The sequence below is a fragment of the Triticum dicoccoides genome, chromosome 2A, assembly GCF_002162155.2.
Source record: "Triticum dicoccoides isolate Atlit2015 ecotype Zavitan chromosome 2A, WEW_v2.0, whole genome shotgun sequence".
Lineage (NCBI taxonomy): Eukaryota > Viridiplantae > Streptophyta > Magnoliopsida > Poales > Poaceae > Triticum > Triticum dicoccoides.
In genome coordinates, this window is record NC_041382.1 from 765,829,939 (window position 1) to 765,837,617 (window position 7,679).

At 50.3% G+C, this 7,679-nt stretch overlaps 1 pseudogene; it reads right to left on the reverse strand.

The window, feature by feature from the left end:
• Positions 1-3,573: 3,573 nt before the first annotated feature.
• Positions 3,574-4,906, reverse strand: LOC119352385 (annotated as a pseudogene).
• Between the last annotated feature and the right edge of the window lie 2,773 nt (positions 4,907-7,679).

The following is a 7,679-nucleotide window of genomic DNA, read 5'->3' on the forward strand; positions in this document are numbered from 1 at the left end:
CTGCTTTTGGCTTTTGTTGCACATTGAAGCTCCAACATAAATATTATGGGTCATTCATGATCATTTAGTGAGTGGGTAATATAGCATACAAACTACAATTCCCTAAACACGTCCGCATACACCATGTCTTTCCAAGTCAGGCAACTAAAATAGCATCATGGACCGAAAGCCATTCGTAGTCCTTACTTACCAGTGGTAAACGAGGACGGCACACTGAAGATTTCACCAGCTATTGTTTTACAGGTTCATCAGATACCTCGCAACAATGCTCCGGTGGTCCAGTGTTTGGTTCAGTGGACAAATTTGTCTCTGGAAGTGTCGCTGGAAGAGTCAACCTAGGAGGATTTGACTATATCGAGTACACTTTCCCACAGTTTTTTCAGCAGTGGTAATGGAGTATCCAAGCTTCATCGCCGTGAGGAGATGTCGCAATTTACGGCGGAACAATGTCAGGCATCACTTGTCATAAGCATGTACCATTTCATTCACTATATACAACGACCCATAGTCCAGGCGAGATTGCCATCCAATGGCTCACATGGCTCGCCTGATGGATACAGTGCACTTACTCTACTGTTTTACTTGTTAACATGTAAGGATATATAACAACCATCCAAGAGGACTGTAGCGTATCCTATCTTCCAGCTAATGACTCAACTATTATACTAAATTACTTATATCGAGAAACACAAGCCTCTTCGGGCTGGATACATCTCGAGTTCGTCCCCAATTCCCTTAAATTCATCTCTAGATCTTCCCGGATCTAAGATCATGGATAGTCCAGATCGCCAAAGCAAAGCTCCCAGAGCCATTAAACGGAATCCCCAAAATAATTGTGCTCCTCCGCGGCAGCTCTACATGGTGACCACGGCTGGATACATCCTCGGGTTAGACTTGGCCACGGCGAGCTTCTTTGTTGTACAGCTCCCGGACGGCGTCAGGTACCAGTACTTCAGTAGCTTGGTCCTGTCCCGAGGATATGAGCGTGACGACAACCACCATGAATCCTCTGGTGACGGTGATAACATTTACCTTTTCCATGTGGCGGATAGTTTCAGCTGCAGGTATGGCCAGCGATGCTACACTTACGCCCAATTCATACGGGGTCGTTGTTACGGGAAAGTGTGTCAACATTTGGTTGGAAGCTGGAATGAGAAGAACCCCACAGTGAAAATCAGGGGGCAAAAAGATTGGTGGGGAGAGAGTCCGTAGGGGCAAACCGTGCAATGCTACCCGTAAGTTTAGCATTTTTGCAGGTATGGCGCCGCTAGCCCTAGAACGGGACAACGCCGGCCGAGGTAAGACGTGTGGCCATCTTGAGCAGCAAACAGTCGTGGGTTTATCGATGGTCGGGGTCAGGGACAATGCAAAGTTCTTCTTTTTGGCGGTGGAAAGTGGCATGTTCGTCTTGATGTGGTTAGGGAGCACGATAATGGAGAAGGTGTGCCAGAGGGACCCGGACAACGATGAACTCATCCTCGTGTATCCAGTTACCATGGTCTGGCCACCTGTCTTTTCTCCACATCAAGCAAGCACAATAAAATTCAGGAACCTAGGAGAAGCAGAGCAAAGTTTCACGATGGTTCATAGGGACTAGGCTTATTAGTACATGGGCCTTTTTTTGCAGTTTGCTAGATGTAAAATAAAACTAGAACTCAGACCTCATTTGTGCATTTTATTTCGAGTGAATTTCGGTTTTTACCCCCTATTTTGACATTTTTGACACTACTTACCCCATTTAGCGAAATTTCATCCATTTTACCCCATTTAACAAAAGTTCTGCCACGATTTACCCTGTTTAAAATTTTATGAGTGTTCTGGCAGACAGGTCCCAATTGTGAAGTCTAGCTGGCATGCCACATCGATGGTTTTTTCCTGCTTATTTTTCTCTCTCGTGAACCAGTCCTCACGGCTTCTCCCGATCGGACCGGTCCGATGGAGGTCACTTGCGTCTCGTCCAACGCATAATGCCTAAGTCGACCACGCTCCTTACTCATGCCTAATAGATTGCATCGCCCGTCCAGGCTTCTGCCCACACGTACCCATCAGGCTCGCTCGAACTTATGGTTAGGGATTGTCAGGCAACGGCAGCGGCGTGATTTCATACCTCCTCGAGCGGCGTTATATATGGTCGTGACATCAAGGCAAGAAATGACCCCATGGAATCCGGCTCCGTCAATCTCGCCGACGTCTGGGCGCGACATCAAGGCAAGAAATGACCCCATGTAATCCGGCTCCATCAAGCTCGCCGACGTCGGCGTGGGCGCGTCCATGTACATGCCCCCATCAGGTTGTGCTCGGTTGCAGATCTATGGGGGCCGCTCGTCCAACAAATCAGCGAGGTTGGTGAACAAGCAAAAGCCCTCACGTCGTACCCCATTCCACATGATTTTGACCATCTCCATCATATGTGTATTATGAAGTTTTCCTGACTCATGCATTGGCCGGTGAGGCGTTTGATTCAGACAGAATTAAAATGCTTATTAGAAGATCATGTGTATACATATTACCCATCTATAACTGACGTACATTGATTTAAAGTTTTTTCACCATTTTGAATATTGTTGAAATTCTTTTTTTTTCTTTGTTTGCAGCGTGTGTGTGATTCGAAGGAAGGCGAACAATGTGTGCTATGAATATTGGAGGCCAGAGTGGTGCGGCCCAACTTACGCCTTGTGCGTTGGACGCGAGCGACCTGCTCTGGCGATCATATCAGGCCAGCCCAGTCGAGCGAAGCTGCGAGGACTGGTTCAACGTGGAGAAAAATAGGTAGGTAAAAACTGTTGATGGGGCATGCTAGGTGGACCTAACAATTGGGACCTGCTCATCGGAATGCTCGCAAAATTTTAAAATGAGTAAATTGTGGCAAAACTTTTGCTAAATAGGGTAAAATGGATGAAATCCTGCTAAATAGGGTAATTAGTGTCAAAAACATCAAAATAGAGGGTAAAAACCAGAATTCACTCTTTTATTTCCTTCTGCATTTTCATTGAAGGTTCGCTGTTTGTCTACTTCATGTCATGGAACTCTATCTTCATTGAAGAGTTGTTGAATTTGGGTTCAATTTCAATGACCATAGGTTCTGTTGTTATACTACTACTACATTCACATGTTACTGATAATGGTTGGATACGATCTACAACTCTGGCATCCATTGTACTCCCTCCCTTCCGAATTACTTGCCGTAGGTATGGATATATCTAGATGTATTTTAGTTCTAGATACATCCATTTCTGCGACAAGTAATTTGGAACGGAGAGAGTACATATTTGGAAGGAAAAGAGAGTATTTCAAATACATAAAGGGTATAATTGACATTTAACACTCATTCTTGTTGTAAAAATAGTTCGAACTGATGAAGAGAGGCAGGCATTTCAACACTTGTGCCCAAGTACCATTTTACACTGGAAAGGACTTGTAAGGTTGAGCAACAATGATGATAATTATTATTAAAAATCCAAAAAAAAAGTTAACCAACTGCAGCATGTATGATAAGCATATTTTCATTCTCTTATTGGATTATGAGTGTGTGGTGCAATTGATTTTGACACACGAAGCACTGCATGACACTAGCTAGCTAATCTTCCTGCACGGCGGCAGCGGCTTGCCGCACAGGCACAGGTTGTGCGCGTACGCCGCCGCCGGGAACCGGTTGAACGGCGGGGCCTGCGGTATCTGCCCGCACAGCTTGTTCCCTCTGAAGCTCGCGTGCCGGACGCCCGCCATCCTACTGAAGTTGTCCGGTATCCTCCCGACGATGGCGTTGCGGGAGAGGTCCAGCCACTCCAAGCTCGCCATGGCCGCCATGGTTGCGGGAATGACGCCCCCGATTCTGTTCCGTGAGATCTCCAGCCTCTCTAGGCCATGCAGCTTCGAGATCGAGCTCGGTATCTGGCCACCGATGGCGTTCCTCGACACGTCGAGACACTTCAGGCTCCCGCCGCCGTCCAAGTCGGGCAGCGCGCCGGTGAGCATGTTCTTGGACAGGTCGAGGCGCCACAGCTTCTGCAGGCCGAACAGTGACTTCGGAATGGGGCCTACGAGCAGGTTGTCGTCGAGGGCGAGAGAGCTCAGAGACCCGAGCAGGTTGCCGATCTGGGTGGAATCCTGCCGGTGATCTTGTTGCGGCTCAGCGACAGGTCGGCAAGGTGCCGCAGGTCGCCGAGCGACGCCGGCATCTCGCCGGAGAAGCTGTTGTTGCTCAAGTCAAGCAGCGCCAGGCTCTTGAACCGCCCTACAAATTCCGGGACGACGCCTGACAAAAGGTTGCCGCTCAGGTCGAGGTACGCCAAGCTGGACAGGTTCCCGTAGCTCGACGGGATCGCCCCCGTGAGGCGGTTCCCGGCGAGGTTGATCTGCTCGAGACCGCGAACGCCCCCGAGCTCCGGCGGCAGGGGCCCTCCAGCCGGTTGCCGGCGAGCGACAGGTAGCGGAGGGAGCTCATCTTCGACAGCACCTTCCCCGGGACGCCGCCGGCGAGCGCGTTGCCCTCGAGGTAGAGCTGCTGGAGGCGCGTGAGCCGCGAGAGGGCGTCCGGGACGGCGCCTCCGATCGGCCCCATGTCACGGATCACCAGGGACTCCAGGAACTCGAGGCCGCCGACGGACGGGGAGATGGCGCCCGCCATGTGCCGCCCCGGCTGCGACTCCAGGCGCAGCGACACGACCCTCCCTGTGCCGGCGTCACAGGCCACGCCCTCCCACCCGCCGCCGCAGCAGTCGTCGCCGGCCCACGTCGCCAGGGTGCCCGTCGTGTCCATGGTGATGCCGGCCTTGAAGCCCAGCAGCGCGGCACGGTCGGCGGGCCAGCACGTCGGGGTCGGCTTGTTGCCGCTGCTCGTGCCGGCGGCCGCATGGCCAGACAGCAGTGCGGCGGTGGCGAGCAGGAGAAGCAGAGCACGAAGCATTGTATTTGGTCAAGTACAAGTTGTACTGGTGATCGATGTGGTGCGTGCACAATGTAGTATTTGTAGCTGGAGCTGGTGGTGCAATGCATGGGATTGGTATGGGAGCCTCGTATGCATTTACTTTGTTCATGCGTCGGAGCCTCTGCATGGAGCCTGGCAGGCCACTCCGGTGCATGAACGGAACGTTTGAATTGGCGCCTTTGGGAGCGCGACGGCTCACATGCGTGAGACTCCTATAGTAACTGTAGCTAATTTGCACTACAAGAATGTGAATCTGCAAGTTCTGAAAGAAGCATGAGAATATCGTGCTGTGCAAAATATCTGGGAAGATCCCTGGAAAAACCCTCCGCCGTTTCAAAATATTTGAAGCTCTCTGTTTGTTAAGTGAAATATCTTCAAGTTTGACCAAACATCTACAACACCAAATTAGTTTTATCAGATTCATTCTACAACGTACTTAAGCATTGTATATATTTCATGCTGTAAATATTAAATATTTTTTATGTACATGGTCAGACTTACGAATTTTGACCTAGGGCAAACCTAAGACTTCAAAACATTTGGAACAAAGGTAATATATCTCAGAAGAATACATCACAGCCACCCGACCTAGGTACTGCTAATGATTATTCTTAAATTGGATGTAGCGCAAGAATCCAGGCTGCTCTCCGCCGGGGAGCAAGACCTCCGTGCCAGACTCAAGAGGAGGGTGATCAGTTTGTCGGTGCTCGAGCGCTCTCGGAAAAAGCAATGTGCACGTATCACCAGCCTGAAGGAGGGCGATGCCAATACGAAATTTTTTCACCTGTGGGTGAATGCTAGGAGGCGTAAAAATCACATTCTGCGACTCAAGCACAACAACGGGTGGGCAACCGAGCATGAGCGCAAGGAGGAGATTATCTTTGATCACTTCTCCAATGCCCTTGGGCGGGGCGTCCGGAGAGAAAAAGACCTCAACTGGGACAACCTAAACTTTCCGGAGCTGGAGCTACAAGAGCTTGGTGCCCCATTCACTGAGGATGAGGTCAAATCAGCCATTAATGAAATGCCGAGCGAAAAGGCTCCCGGACCAGATGGTTTCACTGGAGCTTTTTTCAAAAGCTGTTGGGAGATCATCAAGGGGGATGTGATGCACGTAATTCACTCCTTTGGGAATTTGCAAACCTCCAACTTGCAGTGGCTAAATTCAGCAAATGTGGTTCTTCTCCCAAAGAAGGAGGGGGCGGAGGGCATCGCCGACTACAGACCGATTAGTTTGATTCATGCCATCGCGAAGATTATAGCCAAGATGCTTGCAATGAGGCTCAGCCCGCACATGAATAGACTCGTTTCCAACGCCCAGAGCGCTTTCATAAAAAAGAGGAGTATTCATGATAACTTCATGTATGTGCGGAATATAGCTCGCCGTCTCAACCGAGGCAAAACACCATCCTTGTTGTTCAAGCTAGATATCCGGAAAGTCTTTGATTCCGTGCGCTGGGACTACATTCTTGATCTTCTACAACGACGGGGTTTTCCAAGCATTTTCCGGGATTGGATCGCTGCACTTCTTCGTACCTCCTCTTCCAGAGTCTTGCTGAACGGGGTGCCGGGACAACCGATAAAGCACGGCCAGGGCCTACGGTAGGGTGACCCGGTATCCCCGCTACTATTTGTCCTCGCCATTGACCCGCTTCAGCAATTGCTAGATCTGGCCACGACTAAAGGGCTACTGCACAAGATTAGGGGTCGTGGCTCCTCCTTTCGTACCTCCCTTTACGCCGATGATGCGGCTATTTTTGTTAAGCCAATAAAAGACGATGTAACCAACCTTGCCACCATTCTGCATTGCTTTGGAGAGGTCACCGGTCTCTGCACTAATCTTCACAAAAGCTCAGTCGTCCCTATCCGCTGTCAGAACTATGATCTTGACAACATCCTCCAGGGGCTCACGGCGGCGCGGGCTTCCTTCCCCCTGAAGTACTTGGACCTTCCTTTGTCAGTTCGGAGGCTCAAGCGTGTGGACTTCCAATATCTCGAAGATAAAGTGGCTACCAAGCTTATTCCTTGGGAGGGAAGATATATTGTTGCTTCGGGTCGTGGGGTCTTGGTCATGTCGGTCATGACCTCCTTGGTGGTCTACACTGCCACGGCCCTCGTCATCCCTCCCGGCATTTTAAGCAACATCACCAGGCTGGAGCGTGCCTTCTTCTGGTCGGGGTCTAGCAAAACGACCGGGGCCAAATGTAAAGTCAACTGGGAAAGCGTCTGTAGGCCTAAGGAGTGTGGCGGCCTTGGTGTGCTCAATCTTGCGATTTTTTGCCAAGCACTCAGACTCCGCTGGTTGTGGCTCGAGTGGACGGACCCTTCTCAATTGTGGGTTGGGCTTGGAAATCCATGCGACAAGGACGACAAAGCTTTTTTCTATGCCTCCACTACTATCACGATTGGGGATGGGGCGCGCGCCCCTTTTTGGGAGTCCCCATGGCTCAATGGGAGGAAACCAAAAGATATTGCCCCGCTTATTTTTGACGCCTCCAAGAGGAAAACCTGGAAGGTCAGGGAGGCATTATCACAGAATGTCTGGATCACCAAGATCAATATGACGACAATATTCACACTCGAGCACATTCGGCAATTCCTGGATCTTTGGATCCTCCTTCGCGGAGTGCAGCTACAAGTGGGCGTGGAGGATACCATTTTGTGGAAACACACGGCCTGTGGGAGCTACTCGGCGTCTTCGGCTTATAACGTGCACTACTTGACAATCACCCGTTCTGCCATGTACAAGGTG